The 27,965-nt window shown below is 35.5% G+C and overlaps 1 protein-coding gene and 1 non-coding gene across 2 annotated transcripts in view; both read right to left on the reverse strand.

Moving 5' to 3' along the window:
* Positions 1-27,965, reverse strand: part of HTR2C (5-hydroxytryptamine receptor 2C) — a 354,866-nt gene that overhangs the window by 309,402 nt on the left and 17,499 nt on the right. Inside the window, exon 2 of the mRNA XM_017350005.3 lies at positions 18,821-18,881. The gene's annotated coding sequence lies outside the window, so the exon portion shown is untranslated. The remainder of the gene's footprint in view (positions 1-18,820; positions 18,882-27,965) is intronic.
* LOC127485058 (small nucleolar RNA SNORA35) lies at positions 2,712-2,839 on the reverse strand. Its single transcript, XR_007912256.1, has one exon. It is a non-coding gene; the product is annotated as a small nucleolar RNA SNORA35 (small nucleolar RNA).

The raw sequence follows: 27,965 nt of genomic DNA on the forward strand, positions 1-27,965 counted from the left end.
CAATTTATTATATTGCTAAATGAGAGCATTAATTATAAAAATACCCTGCAGCAGAATGAATTTTAAGCACTTGAACAATGGCAGTTAAAACAGCTGTTCCAGATAGAAATTTGCCATCTTGACAGCAACAAAGGACAAATAGGCAATACAGATACATCAAGCTGGCAAGAGGGTAAATGCAACAAGGGAAAATGCATTTCTTAGATAAATTGCTTTCTCTGTTAATACTATATTATATACTAAATAACACTTCCTTTAACTATAAGCAGATGTTTGTATCAAAAGAAAATTCATTGTCTTTATCCTAAAAACCGTTATGAGAAAATAGAAATAATCACACTTTCCTAACCTCGAAGTTTCAAATAAAATAAAAGTACACCAGCAGAATAAAGAAAGCAAAAATAATTATAAGGGAAATAAAATAGCAAAGTTACCCTTAGGAAAAATGCTGAGAAAAGACATTAGGTTGACAGATTCTCACCTACCCACATGGACCTCTAAGACAAACCTCAAAACTATATTATTTTAAGAAATTAAGTTAGAAAAATCTGTTTAAAAAACTGCCTTCCCTCATCTTGTTATCAGTGGAATATTTCTGTGTATGGCTGGGGGTGGGGAACATAATAAATGGCACTTATTTTGTATTAAAATAATAAAAATAAAATAATAAAACCCTGTATCATTATAACATACTCATTCCCAAGGTTAATAGGTCATGTGTGCACTCTACCTTGCCATATTTCTAAAGAAGAAGATATCTAATTTCATTTCACATAGAGGTAAATCTATGGAACTTCAATATAAAGAGGTTTACATAAAGGCACATGACCTATCTCCTACTTCCATTTCATATCACTTATGTATTTGATGTTCAATTCCTTTTCTCTTTGGTCCAATGGTGTTAATAAAAGTGATAGTTGAAAGAATGATTATTTTAAAATCACATACTGAATTACTACATAGACGCTATTAGAGTTTAACCTTTCCAACTGTCACAAAAAACATGTCACTTTTTGGAATGGGTTTTACGTATCAATCAATACACATTTATTTAGAGATATTTCATCTCAATTGTCTGAAAATATTGATTATAATGAGGTCCAAGTTGTGTAAATTATTTTAAAGAACATAACTATGGCCTGGGGTTAGGCATATGACCCCCATCAGAGTAGGAAGGCAGGTTTACCATCCATTATGTTAATACATGAGAAGTATGAAGTCTTCCTCCAAAATAATTATTTTCATTTAAACTACTTATCATGGGTTCATATTTTATAAAGTAATCTCTTCTAGATTTTGCATGATTTTTCTTTCTATATTTTATTGCCATGTAAAACCATGTTTCCTTGTATATGGTACTAAAACTATGACATTCAAACTTTTACAGCTTTCTTCTCTGGCTTTAAAAGTTGCTGACTGCAAAAACAAAACAAACAAAAAAGGAGAAGAAAGAAAGAAATGCCTGCATCAGAACTGCTGCAAATATAGCTCTGTAAAACTTTTATAACTTTGTCAAGCCAATGGTTTAAAATGTTATACTACTATAATTTTAATGATCTGTGATAACTTTAAAATTCACTGTATATGGGTGAAATGGTCATTTTTCCACTCAGTTATTGTTTACAGCCATTGTCTATATTCCCACTAACCTAGGGTCTTTTTGCTTTATACTTGTTAAACTTCTTACTCAGTGAAGCATTAAGCCTTTTTACTGTAACGCCAATTGAAAATATATTATCTCAAAAACTAAAAAAGAAAGAATGAGAGGGGAAGGAAGGGTAGGAAGAAGAAAAGGGAAGGGAGGGAGGGAGATAGGAAGGGAATATCATTTTATTAGAATTTTATCTACGACTATATTGAAACTGTTAAAAACTATTTAAATTTGTTTTTAAAGTTGCTGACTTCATAACTCACATGAATTTCTCTAACAACAAATAAATATTGAGTTTCTACTTTATACAAGGCTCTAGGATAGTGGCTGCAATAAATACTAAGTATGAGAAGATAGACACCTTGATTTCAAAGAATTTACCAATTAACTACGAAGATTACAAGGTAAATAAATACAAAGAAATAAGAAGTTGGTCATTGCCCAACTATATGGGAAGAGGGAGAGATTAGTGGGGACTTGAGTTTTCAAAAATATCATTAAGAAAAGAGGGGCCAGGCATGGGCCTTAAGCATAACATAAGGTTATAAGAAAGAATTGGAAATGGAATTCTGTCAGCACTAGATCTAACCGTACTGCTTATATTTAGGGGATAAAGAGACTGGGAAAGGCTAGTCTGTCAGAAGCTCCTAGAAATGTGAGGCAAATAAAATACATGGGAGTCAACAGCTGCAACATAATTATGATCTCATTTTCATCACATCAAAAGAAGAAAATCACTTATCTCTCTGTCCTATTAACATGTAATGGGCAATTTGTCAAGAAATTTAAATGGGTTTATCTTGTCACATAATCACCATGACAATCTGAGATAATTCCCAGAATGTCAACTGTATTTTGCAGACTAGGACAGGAGTCTAACAGGGGTTAATGTAAATTGCTAAGAGCTTCACAGCCAGTAATGCTGATGATAATAATGTATTAGTGAGAATAACATTTATTGAGTACTTGCTATTGACATGGGTAATAGCTGTCATTGAGGTGCTTCATTTGTTTCTACACCACCCTCATTTTACTTTGGCAGGGTCACAGGACCCAGCAGATATGTACCCACCTGCATGCAGGAGTAGCCCACAGTGTGACTCTCCCAGCTTTTGGAGGGATTTGCTTTTGCACTGCTCGATGCCCAGTTGGTCAAGGGGGAGCCCAATGGGTCACTTGCCAGTGCTGTAGACAGCAGAGCTGGGTTTGGGATACCAAGCTCTTTCTGTACAGAGGAACAAGCTTGAAAGAGGGGTGGGTCTACCACTTCATTCGATAAACACAGCAACTGCACATATGGGTCCAGTTTGGGAAAGTAAATATGAGTTCAGAATCAGGCAGGTGAGTGTTGGGAATCCTAGCTTGGTCATTTACTAGTGGTGGGACCTTGAAAAGCTCACTCAAGCCCTTTTGACCTCTGTTTATCCATGTGTTAAATGGGTTCAATAATAATAACTTCACTGTGATTGCTGTGAGAATTTGAAGAGAAATAACTTGCAGAGTCCAGTTCAGTGCCTGACATTAGTTGTTGTTCAATAAATAACAACTATTATAAATGAACATCTTCCCACTTGTCAATGGAATTCTCTTTCTCTTTTTCAAATCACCAATTGTAAGGCACCGCTTAAAACTTTTGGATTTTGTTTTTGGTTAATAATTCTATATTTTTGGACTCTTATAATTTCCCCTTACCAAAGTAAAGTTGTTTATGCTGGTTTAAATGCAGAAGGACTATTGCAAATTTCCTAACATTTCCTGACACAAATTTGTACATCACCACCCTTGAATTATGTGAAAGACAATGACATGTTTTTTTCCTGTGCAGCTGGAAGGAACGCTCATACTCTAAAGGCACAAAAACACAAACCAATCTATTTGATGTACCTGCCATTTTTTCTGCTGGTTGCGAGAGAAAAATCTGCCACCTCAAGCAGTCACTGGCAAATAATCATTACTTTTTTCTTCATTTTTTGCTTCATTACAGCAGCAAATATTCACTGATAAAATTTTATGAACCAAGCACTACTCTAAATTAATCATGTTCCCAGCAAAGCAAGGCTTTCTCTATACCTCCTATACTTTTGCCCTAATCTGGTTTGCTATCCTATGAAATGATGCCTATGTGGGTGTGCAGCCATCCTTAAATTCTAACAATAGTCTGATGTCAAAGACATAAATGGGTTTAGTTATAACTTTTGGGGTGTGAATCAACATTATCTTGCCTCACATGACTCCTTTGATATACGTAATCATCCAATTATTTGAACAATTCAGTAGAAAATTAAAATAATACATTGTGAATTTCCAATTTTATAAGACAATGCCAATTTTTTTAAGTAGTTATACAAATGCATGTTTCTCCCCACAGTGCATATGAGATCCAGTTGGTCTACATTCCTGCAGATACTTGATGCTTTCAAACGTTCCCATTTTATCAGTACAATCAGTACAAAGTGTTCCATTTCATTTTTGCTTTTCCTCCTTGTACGAGAAGAAGTTTCATTCCCAAATTGAGATTTGGAACATTTCCTAAATCTAGAAACTGAACAGAATCAAATACCAGAACTTTCTCAGCAAAATGAGAACTACAGGTGATATTCTAGGCCCTTCTTGGCTAGAAGATTACAAAAATGAGGAAGAGGAAAATCTAAAAGTAATAATTAGGGGTGGCATTTGGCCTAGCAGTTAAGATGCCTATGTCCCATATAGGACGTCTTGTATTGAATGCCCAGTTCTGGATCCTGACTCCAGCTCCCTGCTGAAGCAGATCCTGCCAGACAGCAGTAATGGCTCAAGTACTTGAGTTCCTGCCACCCACATGGAAAACCAGGATTGAGTTCTCAGGTCAATCTCTGGCCTGGCTCTGGCCATTGCTGGCATTTGGGTAATGAACCAGTACTTGGGAACTCTGTCGCTTTATCTGTCTCTCAAGTAGAAAAAAAATTAAGAATAGGAAATTTAAAGAGTAGAAAAGAGAATTGTATTGCAGGAATTGTAGCACACAAGCTTATCTATGACTCATTAAAGGACATATTTTCCTGCCAAAAATTCCAGAATAATGGCAAATTGAAGGGAAAATAAGAATTAAACTTCGTTTCTGTTTGTTCAATAAGGAGAACTATTTCCAAACGGTTGGTTAACCATTTAGAATATACTCTCTTCAACATGGAGATTATTTGATTGGTTTAAATACAGAGATAAAAATAACTTGACTATTTGTTAATTGTGAATTTTAATAGCATACATTTCTTTTAGAAGATCATTCCCATATGAATTGTGGACTCATGTAATTCATCATTCAAAAAACACATGTTAATTATTCCACAATTATGAAAAGCAGTTCCCAAAATAGCTGTATTATATGTAAATATGATTCCAACAACCTTAATCCTAAATTATAATATTATTTGCATTATGCATATGCATCACAGTGCAACATTGTACTACAGACAATTCACCAACAAGAAATTCAGCCAAGAGTTTTACTTGATTAATGGCTGTCATTCTATTGCTACTTTTGGTGATATGCCAATATTCTAATTATATCTAACCATGTCCCAGTGAAATTATGTACTTATCTAACACTAATTACAACAATATCTTTCAAAGCCTTGTGTCTATTCGGAAGACTGAAATTTAAAAGGAGCATGTCTAAACAAACAGTTCCTTAATATAAGAATACAAAAATAAGGCTCCTACTTTTCTTAGTCATGAAATAGACATTGCTGGAATACTGCTCCTAAAAAGGAGAACAAATTCCCCTTCTTTAAGAACATACATAAAATGTTGGAGATAACAAGCATCAGAGAAATTTTCTGCTGAAAAGTTAACTACTGGCCTTATAAAATCTTAATATTATAGGTCACGACCATGATTGAGACTAGTAAACCAAAATTGTTTTCAGAATTCAGTAGGCATTCAGCATTTGACCTTGATTCTTCAGTGCTGTGAGTGGGAGGCAAGAGCAAATTTATAACCTTTACTTTCAGATCAGAGCTGTGATTTAATGATAAGGTACTCACTCTATCATGGTCAATATAGATTATTTTCTCACAATAGCTATAAAATATGTCTCTCTCTCTCTCTCTCTTTTTTTGTACAGGCAGAGTTAGACAGTGAGAGAGAGAGAGAGAGAGAAAGGTCTTCCTTCCGTTGGTTCACCCCCCAAATGGCCGCTATGGCCGGCGCTGCGCCAATCTGAAGGCAGGAGCCAGGTGCTTCCTCCTGGTCTCCCATGCGGGTGTAGGGTCCATGCACTTGGGCCATCCTCCACTGCCTTCCCGGGCCACAGCAGAGAGCTGGCCTGGAAGAGGGGCAACTGTGACAGAATCCAGCGCCCCAACCAGGACTAGAACCCGGAGTGCCGGCGCCACAGGTGGAGGATTAGCCTAGTGAGCTGTGGCGCTGGCCAAAATGTCTCTCTCTTGCTTTTACTATGTACTTGACAAAAATGACTTGATCAACCAGCAAAATTTTATGAAGTGGCAATCGTGAGAAAGACACTGTGGCAAGAGCCTGGGTGGAGCACAAAAAAGAAACATAGACGATTTTAATGAGGTAGAAGAGATAATGATGAAAAGTCATAACCAATTCATCTTGGGTGATAAGCACATTTCCTGAAAATTCTTCTGGGGAAATGCAGACTTTATTGATTCCTCGCCTATTTGTACATGTATCCTCCTTAGTGCTTAGTGCCCATTATTGTGCCTTTTTCTTTGTTGTTTGTTCATTAATCTTTCCTCGCTAATAAGATGGTGAGCCACCTGCGTGGTCAGAAGTCGACTAATATTTATCTGTGACTTCAGCACAACTCCTGGCACAGTGCTGATCACACGGTCCTCCATAATGATTTTGTTTAAACTTATATTTCAGGATATATTGTCTAGATACCTAGGTCTATTCATTCTTTATGATAACATTCATAGTTACAAAGAGAAGAAAGGAAAAAAAGATGAAATTCAGGATATCAACATGAACTACTAGCTCGGGACTCATGTATTAGTCAGATATTTACAGCAAATTGTGCAAAAACTGCTGAATAATTTAGAGCAATAAACAGCATCCTTCCCCTGTGATAGGGGTATTTTGATATGTTAATTGCAGTGTTTTGCTTTTTTAAAAAACTAGGCTGCAGCATTTTTAGTTCTAATGCAAACTTACTGCATTACCTATTCATATGAAGAGTCAAAAATAATGATCTTGGAATTATTTAATTTTTCAAAAAATAAACTGAGAACTTTATGTTCTCTGGAGCATGATATCATAAAGTAAATTGAAGACAGAGCTTCTGTTTCTGTATTCTGCCAACTACTACTATCCACATTGCCATTGACCTTCCCCTGAAGGCTTTAGCGAGCTTTGCTATCATTTTCTCTTCCTCTTATTCAGTGAACATCCCTTTTTGCAGCTATAACTCATTATAAGAAAGGTCAATCAGTGAATTGTGGGAGAAAAATAAAAACATTTTTAAATGACAGATCTCAGTGCCTGATAGCAATGACTTCAAAGAAAATGATGTGGGAATAGGTCATAGACTATAATGTAGGGGGTGTAGAAACAAGTTACAAACCTTATTAATTCCTTTTATTTAGTTTGCTTTATTTCCTCTCTTGGGCACCTGACATATAAATCAATTCCCTAAATCTGTGGATATTGAGAAGAGGGAAATGCATTTCAACTTTTCCTAGAACGCTACCTAGGTAGTAGATACAATGTTACATTACATAGGTAATCAGATTTTGTGTGTGTGTGACTTGGAAAACCTTGGACTACTCCAGAGACCCAAGCACCCAGCATGGCATGACTCTAGCCATCCAATGGTCAGGGATGTTTGCAACAGGTGCAATATGTGGCAAGCACAATACCAAAGCATCAAAACTAAGAGACAAAGATGAGAGATCCAGCTTTGCCTTGCTAAATACTTACAGGAGCTTTTCTTTGAAAGGGCTTCTCTAATCAGCATCTTCCACTTACTATCTTCACCTTGTTGCTCTCCGCTAATACATCCCACCTTGCTCTTGTTACTGGGTATAATCCAGTGAGGTCACAGGCCCAGCAGCCCTGCCTCATGCACTGCTCATAGCTCTCTGAGCTTTACACGAAGCTCCTCACCCCCCACCACACACCTTGAAATACTCTGTTTCCTGCTCTGTCCACACTCTAAATTCAACTCTGTCTTCAATGTTGAGCTAAGAAGCCACTTCTGGCATCAAATGTAACTTAATCTTATCCTTTTTTCATTTGTTTTTCCTCATTTGGCCTTATGGATTTTTTTTCCTCTTGAGCTATCTTTTCAATGCCAAGCTCTCAAATAATCAAATTCCCCCCCATACTCTCTTTCAAGTTGTAATTTATAGCTCTGCCTTTATTTGAGGAGTTTGGGGGAGACTCTGAAATATCCAGTTCCTTTAGCATGCTAGAGGTACTTGGTCATTTTTTTTTTCATTTTAGAATCATAGGTTACTGTTAGCCAATTAAAAATAAATGTGTTTGTAAACTGAAAGTTTGACTTACACTTTTTAAAGGCATGAGGAGTACCAGAATTTATCAAAATGAATATTAAATGAAGAGAAGCACTAAGGAGCAAACAATGTGAGGAAGGCGTGCTGCACTAAAATGTTAGCACATTAAGTACCAAAGTCAACTGTAAAAATAGTTTAAGTAAGTAAAGTATAATAAAGACCAATTCATTTGTGCTTTTATATATAGGAGAGCATGATGTGTTCTGTTAAAATGGATCCACAAATTTATATGCACTTTAAAGGATGCTTTCTTTGCAAAAACTAAAGATATAAAAATGACAAATAATGGACAGGAATGAGTCATTCACTCACTCTTTCACCCACCATTTATTGAGCACTTCCAAACTATCAATAAATTCTGCTTCAACTATTAAAAGTCAATTTTTGAACTTTTGCTTGAGTCTATTTTAATAGCATTATGAATAATACTATTTTATTATGTGTAAATATTAAGAAATATCCATGTCAGTCCTTAGAGAGACAAATTAAGGGAAAAAAGCAAAAGAAATAAGTGTATAGAGTAGGAAAACCCAGACACTTTTGAAGTACATGTTGAGTATTTCCAGCCATAAATTCTCTTAACCTCCTCATTGCAGGCACTTGAAACTTTCTGGTCAAACATTGTTTTCTGAAGATAAACAGCAAGCTCATTACCCAGGGACATGCCAAAAACAACTGAATGTATCAATGTCTACTGTCTTTTATGGCCTTATTGAAGAATAAATAGCATGCTTCAGGAGAAAATTCATAGGGTTTCGACACTTACTGAGTGACTTCTTTGTGCTAGAAATTTTAAATGGGTCATTTCACATATCTCTCTGCAAGTTCAGACTGACTTTCATGTTATGACTGAGTTAAATTAGGCTTAGAGGAGTAAAGTAAATGACAATTGTAATAATGAAAACAATAGCAACAAAGCAACTAGAAAACAATAATACTTAACCTCTGTTTAGCAATGTAGTATCTGTTAGATACTTACTATTACCAGATATACAGAATTAGCAGTTTCTCTTAGGCAAGTCCATAGGATTCAGAATCTTGACTAACTCAGTTGAGCCTTCTAGGACTTGTAGGTTAAGAGTGTGTAATAATAATCATTTTCATTGGATGCTGTGAAAATTAAAGGAATCAGTCTGCAGTGTTCAGCAGAGTGTCTGGCATTGGGCAAATACTCAATCCATGATAGTTTATATTACAATTATACATAACATCTCTCCTCATTTGGTGGGAAACAAGGTCACAGGTGCTTCCATTAACAAGTCCATGCTGCCTTTCTACTCATTAACCTAATATTTTTGACCAGTGTTCGTAGATAATTTGTAGATAATTGCTTTTGATTTAAATAAAGCCAGAGACACATCTTTTCTATGTACGTGCAAGATACATTAGCATTCCCTCTGCTGTGAATAAGCAGAAACTCTCCCTTCACTCTGCCTCCCACTGTTTATCCCTGGGTTATGACTAAGTAGCAGCTACTGCTTATCTGGGGGGAGATCTCGATAAATAAATTAGGATTCCAAGTCTCTCCCCATCTGCTAAATGTTGTTAAAATCTCCATTAATTAGATTGTTGAAAGAATGTGAAAAAATGCATGCCTGGTGTATAATAACTACATTCCCAGCAAACCTCAATTCATTTTCAGCCTTTCAATAAAACATAAGTCCAGAACAACTGGACGAAATCCTTTGGTGGAAAGAGGTGGGAATGAGATGGGAAATGGAGAGGTAATTAGAGAAAGCCAATTCAAAAAGTACTGGGATTGTGTTAATTTTATACTTGTTATTCCACTTTTTTTAACTTTTATTTAATAAATATAAATTTCCAAAGTACAACTTTTGGATTACAGGGGCTTTTTCCCCCCATAACCTCCCTCCCACCTGCACCGCTCCCATCTCCTGCTCCTTCTCCCATCCCATTCACATCAAGATTCATTTTCTTTTTTTTTTTTTTTTGTTTGGTACCATAGTCTTATTTTTTTTTAAGATTCATTTTCAATTATCTTTATATACAGAAGATCAATTTAGTATATATTAAGTAAAGATTTCAACAATTTGCACCCACACCAAAACACAAAGTGTAAAGTACTGTTTGAGTACTAGTTATAGCATTAATTCACATTGAACAACACACTAAGGACAGAGATCCTACATGAGGAGTAAGTGCACAGTGACTCCTGTTGTTGACTTAACAATTTGACACTCTTGTTTATGGCATCAGTAATCTCCCTAGGCTCTTGTCATGGGTTGCCAAGGCTATGGAAACCTTTTGAGTTTGCCAACTCTGATCTTACTTAGACAAGGTCATAGTCAAAGTGGAAGTTCTCTCCTCCCTTCAGAGAAAGGTACCTCCTTCTTTGATGGCCCATTCTTTCCACTGGGATCTTACTCACAGAGTTCTTTCATTTAGGGTTTTTTTTTTTTGTTTTTTTTTTTTTTTTTTTTTGCCAGAGTGTCTTGGCTTCCCATGCCTAAAATACTCTCATGGGCTCTTCAGCCAGATCCGAATGGCTTATGGGCTTATTCTGAGGTCAAGTGCTGTTTAGGACATCTGTCATTCTATGAGTCTGCTGTGTATCTGACTTCCCATGTTGGATCGTTCTCTCCTTTTTAATTCTCTCAGTTAGTATTAGCAGACACTAGTCTTGTTTATGTGATCCCTTTGACTCTTAATCCTTTCATTATGATAATTGTGGACTGAAACTGATCACTTTGACTAGTGAGATGGCATTGGTACATGCCACCTTGATGGGATTGAATTGGAATCCCCTGGCACATTTCTAACTCTACCGTTTGGGGCAAGTCCAATTGAGCATGTTCCAAACTGTTCATCTCCTCCCTCTCTTATTCCCACTCTTATATTTAACAAGGATCACTTTTCAGTTAAATTTAAACACCTAAGAATAATTGTGTGTTATTTAAAGAGTTCAACCAATGGTATTAAGTAGAACAAAAAAATACTAAATGGGATAAAGTATTAAGTTGTTCCTCAACAGTCAGGACAAGGACTGATCAAGTCACTGTTTCTCATAGCGTCCATTTTACTTCAACAGGTGCACTGTTAGGTGCACAGTTAGTTGTCACTGATCAGGGTTCATATTCCACTTTTTATAATTCACAATTCTGGTGTTTCTTGTACTATGCCATTACTCCCTTCACTGGCATCTCCAGAAAACTAATAGAAACATCTGCTATGAAATCTATACACTCACTACTCTTGCGTTGACTGTTGAGGAACAGTGTTTTCTTTCTTCATACTATTTGTTGAATTCTTTACTTAGTGTAGGGTTAATCTTATGAATATAAAGTTAGCTGAAAATAGATTGTTGTAAAAATTAAGAATGGGAGTAGGAGAGGGAGGAGGAAGAAGGGCAGGAGCATGGTGGGGGGGAGGGTAGGATGGGAAGTATCACTGTGTTCCTGAATCTATGTATAGCAAATATATGAAATTTTTATATCTTAAATAATTTTTTAAAAAAGAAATCTGTATGCTCATTCTGCTTTTCAGCATGTGTGCCCAGTCTGTTCCTCATCAGTCAAGTCAGGCAGACACTGAAGCATTCATAGAGATCATTTTTGGAAAATCTTCAATCCTCAATTCTTTGTTTCCCTTTTTAACCTTCTGTGTGCTTCCTAACAATGGAAAAATGGCTTGATGGCCTTGCTCTTCCTGGCTCTCTGACATTCATTTTAATTGTCATCAGTGAATTTGTAAACCCCAATCATTTACATGAACACAATTGGCTGTCACTGTCAGAGTCCTGACCTTTCAAAGGTAGTTTTTCCTGGTTTCTCTCAATCATTTTTATTTTTTTTTTCTCCCAACAGATGAGTTCTCTCTTGAAATTACAAAATATGGCATTTAATGGCATTCCCCCACTGTTCATCCTGCATGTTCACCTGGCACTCTCAAGTTTAAATCTGTTTAAATACACACATAAGGAATCCCCATTTCATGGAGACTTCTCACCCCAGAATGGGTTGTTTTTCTCCTGCTTTCAGTTCAGAGAACACACTAATGCTGTTGCCTGATTATCTCTGTCTTTCCCATCTACCCACTTATCTGTCCAGAAAGGTCTGATTTATCAAGACCTAGATCAACAGTAATATTTTCTACCAAGCCTCCAGCCTCCACCTTGCCCTTCCACCAGCCTCTGGTCTGTGAACTACACTTATGGTCCATAAGCAAGCAATGGTGTCTCTCTTTTTTGCAGTTGGGAAAAAAATCAAAACATGAAAAATACATCATGATATGTGAAAACAGGAAATGCAAATGACAGCATTCATAAAGTTTTATTGGAGCCCAGCCTCCCTCATTCATTGGTATGTTGTCTCTGGTTGCAAGTTATCATGGCAGAACTGAGAAGTTGTGTCAGAGTCCATATGGTCCACGACATCAAAAATATTTACTATCTGGCTCTTTTCAAACAGCGTTTGCTGACCCCTGCTCTAAAACCTTGCTACACCAAGGTAGTCTTCGGAGACCTGGGAGCTTGTTAGAAACACCAATTCTCAAAACCCTACCCAGACCTGCTGACTCAGAATTTGTAGCTGACAACCTCCCCAGACCAATCAGGCCACATAAGGTGTGAGAAATGCTAGTCCAGCACTCGTTGCATTGTCTCAGCCCTATTTGTCAGTATTTTAACCGATGAAAAAATGGAAACATGACCAGAATAATAAAACGTATGACTTACGGCAGATCTACGTAATTTAAGATAAACTTAGGTCATTGTAATATAATAAAGCACAATTCACTGAAATAAAAACAAAGTACAATATGAAATTACAAAGAAATAAGAAAGATAACTTAACCCAGAGGAAATATGAGCTAAGAATTCCATCACTTAGCAATGTATTCATCTAGAAACATTATATTTTAATTGTATTAATATATATCCAGCATAAATTTAATACGTTCAATAATATATTCATACTGTATTATTTATGTATATATGAGAGGTTTTCAGAAAGTTCATGGAAACAACATATTATGAAAAAGCTATGGATAGATTTTAAATTTTTTCATCAAAATAAACTTATTAGCTCCAATTTTCCTCAAACTTTTTGAAGTATAATCATACACCTTATTTTCTTTTAGTGTGAAATGTAAACCCATTAGAACAATTTTTAATATTTGAATTTGCTTATTTAGTGAACATAGTAGTGATATGATTTGGTTATCTGATGGCTTAAAAGTGGATATAAAGTTATTTTGATGCATGAAACAGGGCAAAAGAGATCTATTCAAAATCCCTTCTGGACTGCTCAGTAATTTCAATGTGTATTAGGCACTTGTAAGTGTTAACAGCTTGTAGAGCTGACATTGTATGTAAAGTCATAGCAATACTTTTGTTGTCATAGTTATCCATTGATAGCTCCCTTCTGCAATTCTAGGTTGAGATTTTAGTCACTGGGGGAAGTAGAAAAATATTATTTGCTATTGAACAACCACAGACTAAAAATCCTCAAAATTTATACAAATGACTATTTAATTGATAATATCAATTTGTACATTCAGTTCTTCAGTCATTGAATATTTATGGAATCATTGATACATGCTAGGGACTACACAAGATACTAAGAATAGTGAGCAAAAGTGAATATTTTACCTGATCTCCTGGCATTCCTATCTAAAGGAAGAGAGGACAATCCTCAGGGAATCACAAAATAATTGCTTAATTATCAATTGCAAGAAGTTTTGTGATGGCTAGATATCCAGTGTTATGTATGCAAGTATTTAACAAGATGCTCTCCTAGTCTTATGGCATCAGGTGGGCAGGAAGTCTTCTTTGCTCCCAGAAGAAATTGCCTTTTAGCTTGTGCTTTGGAGGTTTAATAAGAGTTAAGTGTTGATGTGAGTTTTGAGAGAGGTAAGTTATGGATAAATGTGGCCATCCCAACAGATGGCACAATTTCTGGCAAGGTCCTGTGATCAGAGAGAGAGCACTTGTTCGAGGAACTGAAAGTAGGCCAGTGTGGCTGAAGCATTCAAGAAGGGGATACAGAGAAAGAGTAAATATGATAGCTAAAAAGTAGATGGGGGCCAGACCAGGTGGTCTCATAAACCATGATGAAGACTCTGGCATTTATCTTAGAAGCAATGAGAATTAGAAAAATGATTAGGAGTGCACATGTGTAATCCGGAGGATTCATTCAAAAACTATTCCATCACTCAGACAGGAGTTCATGGACAGCCAAATTGGTATGATGATTTCAGAAATTGAGTGAGGATATGTGGAAGCTAAAACTGACAGAAGTTTGTGATGAATTTGTTTATGGAGTATAACAGAAAGAAAGATAATTCAAGGATGACTCAGAGTTTCTTACATAATCTGGCTATCCAAATAATGATATTATTCCCTTGATGCTAAACACCTTTTTTTTTTTTTTAATTTCCCAGAAACTTTTCATTTAAGGTACATAACCTTCGCAGATTTAATAAATAGAACTTTAAGAACACAGTGATTCTTCCCTCAGTACCTGCCCTCTCACCCGCACTCCCACCCTTCTTTCTCCTCGCTCTCCTATTTCCATTCTTATTTTTTAAGATCTGTTTTCAATTAACTTTATACACATAAGATTAACTCTATACTAAATAGAGTTCAACAAATAGTATAAAAAAATTTACTGAGAGTGCCGTCTTACATAATTAACCTAGGAAGTCAATGAGAATACTCAATGGAATGACAGTTAGTTATATATTTATTTTAATTGATGTCTGATTTTAATGGATATACCACAAATACATGATTTGGCTTTCATGTTTTATTAGTGTCCTTTGTACTAGTTTTAGTCTTTTGTTGTACTGATTTGCTTTGAGAACTCAATGCCCTACTGTATCTAGATTTACATAAAGCCATTATTATGAAACTTACATACACAATGTATTACTTGTGTGGGCCATATGTTTAGTTTTGGTGGGAAAGAATCACCTTTAAATAAGAGTAAAATTCAATGGAAACATGAAACAATATGCAAATGTCCACATCAGATAGCACATAAAATTTTCCAAGCCATTAAAAAAATCTGTATTTTATTTGAAATATGTGTTATTTTTAAATTAGGACATATACAAATTAAGTATATATATGAAATTAACACTAATAAATACTTTAAATAGTTAAAAATAAATATTTTGTGTCATAACCACTTTGATTCTAATATTCTCTTATATGTCATATATTAATTTGCTTACTGTAATTACAGCCACATTTATGTTTAAGGAGGTATGCTTTGAGAATGCATAAATTAAAAAAATATTTTTGAAGGTGTATGTTCAAAAGGAGAAAACACAAGTACAGTTATTTTATTATTACTATTATCTTATATGGGTGGATACATAACTGTTTTGAAACTGGCTACTTCTCATTCCAAAATTGATTGACTTTCACTTATTTGGCAAACGTTGAAATATCTTGTAATATATACAATCTGAATTATGTTAGCCTTTTGGATTTGGGCACGGGCTACTTAAAGAGAATGATATGCATGGCACAGTCTTATCAGTTATCAACTGGCTCAGTTAGAAAATTAAATAAAATGCCTATTTCTTTAAGTATTTATTTAATCTCCTATCTTTTGGGTTCCACTGATTATTATAAAAGACCATTTATATTTTGGCTTATTTATTTTAAACAAAAACTATACATAATATGGAATTATAAAGACTCATGTCTTCCTATGCTTTAAATGTGCATGTTCACTTACTATAAAGCATGCCTAAGTAACTCTTTTATAGAGGTGTTATTATTTTATTGTTATAAGCTCAATAGTTATTATTACACTAGTAATTGAGTATATTATTAAATAAATTTTATATGTCAATACTATTTTAGTTCCTATAGGTGGCAAAAAAGTGTGCATCTACATGAAATACACTATATTCTGTTACTTAACACACTCAATCCTGCACTCCTTTCCTGAACTTTTATTATATACAATTTATTTTAACCAAATGGAGAGTTAAAGAGTAATAAAGTATATTTATTTTATCAAATACAAGAAATTAAATATTTTGGAATAAAACAAGAACAATAAAATGCAAAGTGTAATACTGGAATTATCCATCAATGTACGTAATATTCGGTATTTGTTATGGTCTTTCTATCTTTTCAAAGTAACTTGTAGTAAAGAACTCTGCAATATTTATAGATCCAGCACTCATTATATCAGAAAACACATAATAAAAAATTCTGTTAACTGAACATGTATTTATCTGTAGCAATACAAGGCCACTTAACTAAAAGATTAAAGATTCATGAATTGTTAATATATGTGTCAAGAGTGACAAGTATAAATCCTGTCATGAGAGTGTGGAGCCAATGTGTGTGTACTATTTCTTTATTACATTAACCTTTCCATGAAGAACTTTAAATGCTGATACAGTTTTACAGAAAAAAAAAGATAATGTTCATCTTTAATACTTACTGATATTACAAACCTTGTTCAGCTCTGGAGGAGCACAGCTGTCCAATTGATCATGTTTCACAGGAGATATTAAATGCATTACCTAAATTGTTACCTTGACTCTCATATAATGTGTTTATATCACAGTAACATAGGTAGCATAAATAAAGCTTTAAGGAAGGCAATAGTGAGTTGGAAATAAATCAGGTGAACTGACTTGTATTTTTAAGATCTATTGAATCTTGGATAGCATAAATAGCCACAAATACCCAAGGATCTATATTTCAAAAACCCAAAGAGTATCAAGCTGTAGATGTAAACATTATAATAAGACCCCCAGTACTCTTCTTTATACAGTGAAAATACAGTAAGTTTAGCATTAACAACATGATTGACTATGGATAACCATTCTCCAATCTTTTACAGTTAAGTGTTCCTACACATATGTTTCATATCACTGACATGCCCCGACAAGACCAGCCTTATAGAGAAGTGAAATATGCAATGACTTCCATAGAGAAGTGCATATTTTGCCTTTCAGCCCATCCAGGAACTCAAAGATTTAAGGGACTTTTTCAATGTTGAAATGTGCATCACTCTGGATAGCATAGGACTTGTTAGATAGTGCTATCTTAGAATGAATTTGCATATCAAGTCTTCCCTAATTAACAGTTGGTTAAGAACAAAGTGTCAAAAGGTTTGTGTACAAAGAGGGGTACACAGGCCTGGGAGAGAAGCAAAACCACTCATTACAGAGTTTTAGATGCAGGAGTGCAGAGATTACATGGTAAGGACAGAATAGTGCCACCGGCAGACTTCACCTTCTAGCAAGGCTAAGCTTGGTCTCTACAACCAGGTGGGGCTTACGATGCCTTTGGTATATGTGTGAGATAGCCTTGCTTGCACATTGTTTGAAGGTCGAGAATATTAACTTACCTGCATTCACATTAACCTATTTCACCAAGGTAGTGAAAACAGCTGCAGGTAAAACTGGAGTTTCATCTCAGGACTGCTGTGGGGCTCTTTAAATTTTACATATTTTATTTTTTTGAATTTTCCCTATCAATCTCATTTTTGAATTATTTCCCTTATGGAAAGCTGTTTATAGCATCAAGAACTCTTTCAGTTCAGATTAAATAAAGGAAGTGTCACCTTTGCCCTCATCTGTAAATAACAAAGCAGGACAATTCACTGTCCACTGGCCTTTCTGACTACAGCACATCTTCATGCAGCCATTTTGATGTTACTCTCTTGATGTAAAATCCCTCCTTTTTTCTTCCTTTTATTTTTTGATCATGAATGTATGTGGCAGACATTCCGAACCTTACTCCATCTCTAACCTCTCTTGGATTTTGATACTTCCATTTTCACTTTATTTTTGTAATGTTTAATTTCTTCTATATAATGAGTATATATATGTGTATTGATGCTAAGCTGAACGTGTGTTACAATTTTACTGTTAAAGTTGAGTTTCCTCATATCAGTTCCTCCTCCCAAGCTATCATTTTAAAAACATTTTGTGTTACTAAATATATGTATATGACTATGAGAGTAAACAGAAAATTAACTAAGAATTCCCAGCACAATTTGGAATATAAAATAAGGGATCCAGTTTTGACAAATCTTGACTAACTTGTAATATATTTACCCAATCAGATAATCATGCTCTGAAAGTTTATAGAATGTGTAGTTGTCCCTTTCTCTAGATGGATGGCTTTCAGCCTTTATAAATGTATAACGTCCTTTGAGAAACCAAGTTCTCTGTCTTCTGTCTCAGCCTCATAAATTTTTAGGTCCATGCATCAAGACTTTCAGAAGAGCTTTGCTTTCTAAATGTATCATAGCAAACAATATCTGGATTTTCTATGCTCTAATCATGGATAGAAGAGTTGGTTACTGAAGGAGAAAATTGGAATTCATGTTTTTTCTTCACTAGCCAATTTGTCCCAGTTTATACCATCTTATTTTATATTCATTTGCTATAAAGCTGGGATGAGGATTAAATATTTGGTATGAGTGCCTGAATCACACATTACTTACTAATACAAATAAGCTGATAGTTTTTTTAGGTTGCATTAAAATGTGATTGCCATCTAAATAATAATTCATTTTCAGATAGAATCAGCCATACATAGTGTATGTTTTACTAGTTCAGAGGTAGCTCTATGCTAGTTAAGGAACAGGAATTACCTGAATACAATAGTTGAATATTAAGAACGAGGCATGCTTATGGGTATACTTACAATTATTTCTGAAGGACGACGCTAGTTGGCCTATGATGCTTGCGGGTATTAGCTGATAACCCTAAAAGCAAACATTGAGAAAAATACAATAAGAACTCTATAGTTAAGGTGCTATTTAAATGACCTCTGATATTCACTTATAAGCAACTGAAAAGTAGTAAGGCTGCTGTCCATAAGCTGCAGAAGAAAGTCTCACTCATATAACATGAATTTAAAACATTAAAATATTAGTAAACTGAAGATGTCAGTATTCATCCATCTGCTACAGAGGAAACTAAAATCAGTTAAGTAGGGGCGGGCATTGTGGCACAGTGGGTTAAGCTGTTGCTTGAGATGCCCTCCTCCCATATCAGAGGGTTTGGTTTCAGCCTACTCTGCACCTCCTATCCAGCTTTCTGCTAAGAAGAAAGAAATATCAGCCAGCTACATTTTTTGCAGAAGGACAAATAAATTTAGTGTAGCAACATTAACAATTAACATATTTTAAGTATCAAAAATTTCTCAAAACATAAAACATGACCAAAAAGCTTTAAATACAGGTGTTTTCTTAAATTATAAAGCTAATTCTTCCATTCAGCCGAGTAAATAAAACAGTGATATGAAGACCACTAGGGTTATGAGAAATGCATAGGACGTGTTAATTACTATATTGTTTGAGGATATTAAAATATTTTATTAGCTCATAAACTTATTTACATAAGTTAACATATTTGAAGCTTAACATAAAATGTGTATTAATGAATTTTAAAGCTATGATTTAAATCATTTAATGTGATACCTCTTATTCAAAATACAATGTAATGTTCCAAAAATTATTTTTACAGTTTTCATTCCTTATGACAGTAAAAAACAATTTTGATGTCAAGTTAGTGAAAAAAAAAACAGTTTAAGAACATAGCTAGTTTAATCTAAATTTCAGGAAATAGATTTAGTGTTTTTAAATTTGAACATGCATTTTCTTGCCTCTCTTACTGCTCTAAGTAGTGCAAAGATTTATGGAAATGGCTATATGAGAGCATATGGTCACATTAAACCTCTATCTTAATCAAAAGGCATGGGATGTATAATAAATAAAAATAATTTTCTGGGGAAGACATGAACAACTGGTTCTACCAAACATGCTTCAAGAAACAAAAGCACAAAATTTATAGCAATATTGCAGCAATGATGAGATTGCCTGCTTGATGAAGTTGGTGGCCATTATTAATCTCTACAATAAGCATCATACATTGTATTGCAGTAAAGCATGAGATCATCTCAATAAACAGTAATCATCCATTATACTTAGTGTAGCTCCCACTTAATTTTACCTAACCGCAAAAGTACCCTCAGAGGGAATCAAACAGTTGTGGCTGCAGAGAACAGAATTACCTCCCCCTAGTGGTCATCTTTGATAATTGCAGTCAGAACAAGGTGAGCTATGATTGTGCTTAGGCCATTTATTCCTATTTCCAAGACTTACCAACTGAAAATATGCTTTATGATGTCTCTAATGTTTTAGATTTCTAAAATCTTAACTTTGAAAAAGTATGGAATATCTTAGGTGAAATTAAATCTTCTCAAATTCTGCCTCTCCACCTGACCACAACCACAATATAATTCTTTATATTAATATTGTGCACCCATCATAAACAATTTTTTTCCTCTCAGCTGAATTTATACCTAAATTCGAGATGTATTTTGTTACCAATTCTCTGTCATTTCAAGTTTCTCTCTATGCTACTGAAGTATTATTTTTCAAAATCGCCACTATAACTCTGATTTTTCTCCTTTGTAGGCCCAGTGTGAATTAAGATAGAAAAGATGATCCTGACTGCAACTCCTTCCTAAAAATAATGCATAGAATATTCTCTTTTTTAAGGATTTTATTTATTTGAGAAATAGAGTTACAGAGAGAAAGGGAGAGACGGAGAGAGAGAATCTTTCATTCACTGGTCCACTCCCCAAAAGGCCATATGGCCAGGGTTGGGCCAGACTGAAGCCAGGAGCCAGGAGCTTCTTCCAGGTCTCCCACATGGGTGCAGGGCCCAAGGACTTGGGCCTTCTTCTACTGCTCTCCCTGGCCATAACCAGGGAGCTGGATCAGAAGTGGAGCAGCCAGGGCTGGAACAGGCACCCATATGGGATGCCAGCACTGCAGGCAGCAGCTTAACCTGCACTGTGTCATAGGCCCAGCCCCAGCATAGAATATTCTTAAATGGTACATGTACAAACCTATTCCCTCAGACACTATTTATAGTTGATAATATGGTAGTATTAAAGATAATTTTGCAATTATTCCAAATACATTTTACTATACTGTTCCTACAAAAATTGTTGCTATTTTGTTTTCAGCCTTCTCAGAGATTATAAAACAGTAGTTTCATTTCAAAATATTGCTTTAAAAAGTCATAAGAACCCAATGAAGAATTAATGGCCACGTTTGCTGCTTTATTTCACTTTGTTGAAATAATTGGGAAAAAGCAGGCATTTAAAGTGGAATATCTATCAAAGAAATGCCTAACTTAATGTGGCAAAGTCATCATTAAAATGCTAATTCTCAATTCTGAATAGGATGTCAAAGAATGGGCTGCACTTCTTTGGAAATTCAGAGATTCATATTCATTTAAAAAGAAAGGGGTCATCTTCCAGTCAGGATTAAAACAGGGTCCCAGATGGACCAAAGGTACCTTTGCCTACTTTGGTTTTTATAGAAATCTTCATCAATGAAGTATAATTTATACATAATAAAATGTACACATTTTAAATGTGCAGTTTGGTCAGTTTTGATATATGTTTGTACCTATGTAATTGCCATCCCAAGGATGATATAAAATATTTTCATCCTCCTTATCCTTTGTAGTTGCAAACCCTAGGCAAGCTCTATCTGAATTCTATCACAATAGGTAATTTTTGCCTGCCAGAAATTCATGGAAATGGAACCACACAATATGTCCTTACCCATTTCTATTTCTTCCACTCTTTGTCCAAAATGATTCTTTTACTCTTTCACTGAGTCTTATTTGTGGCCTATTTAAAGTGTACATTACATGCTCCTTTTGCTTATCCTATTGACTTTTTAAAAATTTATTTGACAGGTAGAGTTATAGACAGTGAGAGAGAGAGACAGAGAGAAAGGTCTTTCCTCCATTGGTTCACTCCCCAAATGGCTGCTATGGCCGGCACTGCACCGATCCATATGGAATGCTGGTGCCACAAGGCAGAGGATTAACCAAGTGAGCCATGGCGCAGGCCCCTTCCTATTGATTTATTAATTTAAATTGCCTGAACTTTCTTTGCAAGTTATGGTGTAAGAGGGTACTTGAAATAGTGGTAAATGAAATCAAAACATAGTTTATTTTGGAGCAAAACATTTTATAAATCCATGCATTTTTTTCATAATATGCATTTTCCATGAACTTTTTGAAAACTGTGCATTCTTTAAAATGTCAACTTTTGTTTAACATGATACTCCCTTCTAATATCACTGTGTCAGGTCACAAGGAACAATGGAGTGGATTATCAATGACCATTGGAACAATTAATCAGAAGCCCAACTGAACTTGGCAAACCAAAGAAAAGCCAATGGGAAATGCTTTTAAATGCAAAATGGTCAATTGCCTATCACTTCCTTTTTTTCCTGTATTTAACACAATGCAGACCATGAAAACAGTAATTGTCTAGTACGTATAGAGCATATATATTTAAGGAAAAAAAAGATCAGAGTACATGTGTAGTAATGTTATTAATAGGATCTAGTCACAATTTTAATTAGATGTTATCAGATTTATTGTCTTAGAAGTATATTAAGTAGTAGAAATCACATTTTAGGTAGCAGATCCTAGTTTTTGTATTCAGATTTTATGTACTCACTTTTTTATTACTGATGTTGGCAGTTAAAATGTATTCCAACTGCAGTTCCTACTAACGTGTTATGCAACACCATTATTACAAAAGAATAATCCAAAGTCAATCAGAATGACAAGCAATTTTATTCCATAAAAATCCTCTCAATAGAGGTAATTTTAAAGAAGTGTCTTCTATATTGGAGATCCAGAAAAGAAACAGATGGCATGCTTCAATCAACTTCTTCCTGTGGCATTCAAATGCAAATATCTTGTATACAAAAGTTTACTGGGAGCCAGCGCTGCCCCGGCTCACTAGGCTAATCCTCCGCCTTGCAGCGCCAGCACACCGGGTTCTAGTCCCGGTCGGGGTGCAGGATTCTGTCCCAGTTGCTCCTCTTCCAGGCCAGCTCTCTGCTGTGGCCAGGGAGTGCAGTGGAAGATGGCCCAAGTACTTGGGCCCTGCACCCCATGGGAGACCAGGAGAAGCACCTGGCTCCTGCCATCGGATCAGCGCGGTGCGCCGGCCACAGCGCGCCAGCCGCGGCGGCCATTGGAGGGTGAACCAATGGCAAAGGAAGACTTTTCTCTCTGTCTCTCTCTCTCACTGTCCACTCTGCCTGTCAAAAAAAAAAAAAAAAAAAAACCAGTTTACTGGGGTAAATGCCTCTTCTCTGGAAAGGAGCATCGCATTTGACAAGTCTTGATTGGATAGAATGGGAAAAAATAAGACATGGGCAAGAAATTTAATTTCTCTGAGTTTGAAACATTGGAGGATGACTTCCTCTTTATCAATTTTTCAGCATCAAAATAAAACTGAAAAACAAAAGTAAGCATGATACTTACATGGATACAACATTTTAGCACTTTTGAAAATGTGAAAACATTAAGAATTGAACTGAATAAGTCAATACTCTATTGTCTGGATTGAACCATGCTCTCTTTTCCAACCCCTTTTAATCTAAACCTATCTGATAGACTCAGCAAGTACATCTGTTAAACAAAGCAGGCAGGTTCCCAGAATAAGGAAATAGAGAGATACCAGAAGGGATTTTTGAATGTCTAGGGGACAGGGTAGGGGAAGTTTGTGGAGTGATTGCTACTGGGTACAGGGCTTTTTATGGGAATGATGAAAACATTCCAAACGATGGTGACAGTTGTACTACTCTGAGGATATACTAAAAAGTATTGGATTATATGTATTAAAATGGATGAATTAAATTAAATGTCAATAAAACTTTAAGAATTATTTGGGGATTGAATCCACTATTTCAAATGAAAAATCAGATCTTAATGTAACTTTGGAAGACTGATTTTATTGTTATAAAATACATTGTGGCATACACTAATTTCACAAAATAAAAGTTTAAACATAGCTTTAAGATTCATAAAAGGCCAGATTTTAATTAAAAAACAATAACCCTAATATATGATGCTCTGCAGTTTGTACTGATGTGGAAGTTGGAGCAGGACATTAAAACAAATAACTGAAGCTGTGACAAATATGGCAAGACAACCAAAGCATTATGAAATCTTTTTTAATTGAATAAGATACATTCAAAGGTCAATTTTTATCTTGCCCTTTTCTCACTCGCATCAGCAAATATTCAGTGTTTATGTATAATGAGAATGATGTAAACTTTTTCATTTGGGATGATTTTTTAAGATCACTGATCTGAACACTGGACCATACATTCCAATGACAGCTCTGTCAATCCTATAAGCATCCAAGAAAAGAAGAGGAAAAACTGTACCTTCTCTATTATGGGCAAAAATTGTCTTGGAAACTTTATTTCATCATCTCTGTTTATTCACAGTTGATATTCATGAGTGGTTATGGTGGGGAGGCGATGTCTGTACTTTGTTTTGCAAGGCTAGCCTTATCGTATCTCTTTTTATTGACCTTGGGAGAGCATATGTACTAGCATTTTTTATTTTTTTTTAAAAATGTTTAAAGTTAACAGATACAGAAATTGAGTTAGAAACTAGTGACAGTATTTGAATACTCTATAGATTTTTGCTACTAATAGCATTTGTAAATTGATTATTTAAATAGTTTTAGTTATCAGGTGGATTTATTTGATATTCTTTGTTTTTATTAAAAAATAAGTCATAATATTGACAACTAGAAATGAAAAGTTTCATTGTGAAAAAAATCACAGGAAAAAATTCAATGTAAAATATATTATTAATCTGAAGTTTCATAGCAGAGGGAAACAGTTTAAAGTTAGAAAAACACATAAAATGGAGCTGTAAAGTTTGTCTTTAATATGCTTTGCACTTAAAATACTGGTACCACGTTTAGATTGGAGCCTGATAAATTATCAAAATATATTATTATATGTAAAATTAGATTAATATTTTATTACTTATGTTAAAATATGTAAGGAGAGGGATTTCATGGAATATATAATCAAAATGTTTTCCTTGTTAATATAACTGCCTCCTTTTCTTTCCTAGTAAATATGATTTTGGAGAACTTAAGGTAAATCTCTCTGGCCTTTTAAAAATATTGTAATTCATTTCTTCAATTTTCCTATTTTATTGCCAACTAACTTATATATTACATGCATTTTCCATCTTCATTCCTTTAGTTAAAAAAGATTTATTTATTTATTTGAAAGGCAGAGTTACAGAGAGGCAGAGGCAGAGAGAGAGAGGTCTTCCATCTACTGTTTCACTCCCCAAATGGCTGCAGACTGGAGTTGAGCTGATCTGAAGCCAGGAGCCAGGAACTTGCTACAGGTCTCCCTTGTGGGTGCAGGGGCCCAAGGACTTGGGCCATCTACTGCTTTCTCAGAGAGCTGGATCAGAAGTGGAGCAGACGGGACTCAAACTGGCACCCAAAAGGATGCCGGCACTGCAGGCGGCGGCTTCATCTGCTATACCACAGTGTTGGCCCCTCAATCTTCATTTCTATTGTAAATAACTTTACCTTTTTTTTTTTTATTTTTTGACAGGCAGAGTGGACAGTGAGAGAGAGAGACAGAGAGAAAGGTCTTCCTTTTGCCGTTTGTTCATCCTCCAATGGCCACCGCGGCCATGCGGCCGGCGCACCACGCTGATCCGATGGCAGGAGCCAGGTGCTTCTCCTGGTCTCCCATGGAGTGCAGGGCCCAAGCACTTGGGCCATCCTGCACTGCACTCCCAGGCCACAGCAGAGAGCTGGCTTGGAAGAGGAGCAACCGGGACAGAATCCGGTGCCCCGACCGGGACTAGAACCCGGTGTGCCGGCGCTGCAAGGCGGAGGATTAGCCTAGTGAGCCGCTGTGCCAGCCAACTTTACCTTTTTTAAAAAATTTATTTTTGAAACTGAATTCTGATGACGCTGATATATAACTAATGTCTCCTAATTTATTTTTATTTACTTCTTTGAATTAACATTTCATATATATTTATATATTTTTAAAAATTTATGAACCCGGCACTGTGGCATAACAGGTAAAGCCACCACCTTCAGTGCCGGCATCCCATATGGGCTCCATTTCGAGTCCTGGCTGCTCTACTTCCAATCCAGCTCTCTGCTATGGCCTGGGAAAGCCGTGGAAGATGGCCCAAGTCCTTGGGCCCCTGAACCTGTGTGGGAGACCTGGAAGAAGCTCCTGGCTCCTGGCTTCAGTTTGGTGCAGCTCTGGCCGTTGTGGCCATCTCGGAGTGAACCAGTGGGTGGAAGATTCTCTCTCTCTCTCTCTCTCTCTCTCTCTCTCTCTCTGTGTGTGTGTAACTGTGACTTTCAAGTATATAAATAAATATTTAAAAAAAATTAAAGGAGGCAGAAGTTGCAGTACAGTTGGTCATATGTTCCATATCAGAGTGCCTGGAATTGAATCCCACACATCCACTCCTGATCCAGCTTCTTATTAATGTATACCCTAGGAGGCAGCAGGTGATGGCTCAAATATTTGGGCCCCTGCCACCAATGTAGGAGACCCAGATGGAGTTCCTGGGTCCTTGTTTTGGCCTGGCCCAGACCTAGCTGTTGCAGGCATTTGGGGAGTGAATCAGCAGATGGAAGATGTCTCTGTGTCTCTACCTCTCTCTGTGTGTTACTCTGTCCCTCAAATAAATAAAAATAAACTTAAAAATTATATATATTTGTAACATGATCAAGGTGCCATGAAATCAGCCCTGGGTTTGGCTCAACTCCTTATTAGCTGTGTGTTTACATGTGCTTTAACTCTTTTATCTCCATGGACCATCTCTTAGGGTTGTTGTGAGAATTACATGAGATCATATATGAGGACTTCAAAATGTCATGGAAAACTGAAATTAAAAGATTAATTCTTGGGGGAAAAATTGTGAAATCCATGCATAGATAGTTCATAATATACATGTTTCAAGAGTTTGTTGAGGTTCCCTTGTATGTACTTTACCAGCTGCACTGGCGAGGATATGGTGGTGGGGAAGGGACTCAATATTGGTTAATTCCTTTTCGTTTCTCCTTTTTGTTAGAAGTGCCCATGATTTCTTCTCTTAATCTCCTTCTACATCAAATATTCTGATCTCTATTTATTAGGTATAAGAGTAAAAACAAAGAATACTTTTAGTAATATTACCTACAAAAGTTCTGACAAAAGGCTGAATAAACAGAAAACTTAAGCCACCAATCAAAACATGCTATGCCATTTGCTTCTTGTCAGTGTTTCTTCTTGTGCACATATAAATGAAAGTTAACTATTTAAAATGTAACTGGAAGATAAGTGAATATTTCCATTGGGTTTGAATTCAGTTCAATCTATGCAGGGCACACATGCAAGTGAATAATGAAAGAGAATCCCAGAAATAAACTGACTTCATTTTACAAAATGCAGTTTTATTCTTTACCTTTTAGATCATGCCATTGAGCTCATTTAATTGTTCATGTTATGATTTCATCTTTCCCATACTCTGTAGTTCACAGAGTCATTATCCTTAAAACTACATGAAGGTCACTGGTTTGTTTCCTTATAAAAATGACATAATGGATTAAAGCTGGAATTCTGTACCTAGTGACTCATGCTTGCATTTATACGTTTTAAAAGATTTAATTTATAGAAAGGAAGCATCCAGCCTTGAGCTTTTGCAGTCTTCAGTTTTTCAACAAATCAAGAAATTAAAGCTAGCATAAATCTGTGCACAGGGATGTCCACTGGTCAGTTACCTAATTTAAACCTCAAAAAGACTCTTATTTATATATTGGATGTTTCTTTCTCATTGTGAATATACATGTATTATATATATATCTTGTATATCATGTGGCACGCTCACATATATATCTTCTACTTATATGCCAGTAGCAATAAAAGTCCTAATCTTGAAAGTATTCATTACTTGTACTAACT

Source organism: Oryctolagus cuniculus, chromosome X, assembly GCF_964237555.1.
Source record: "Oryctolagus cuniculus chromosome X, mOryCun1.1, whole genome shotgun sequence".
Classification (NCBI taxonomy): Eukaryota; Metazoa; Chordata; class Mammalia; order Lagomorpha; family Leporidae; genus Oryctolagus; species Oryctolagus cuniculus.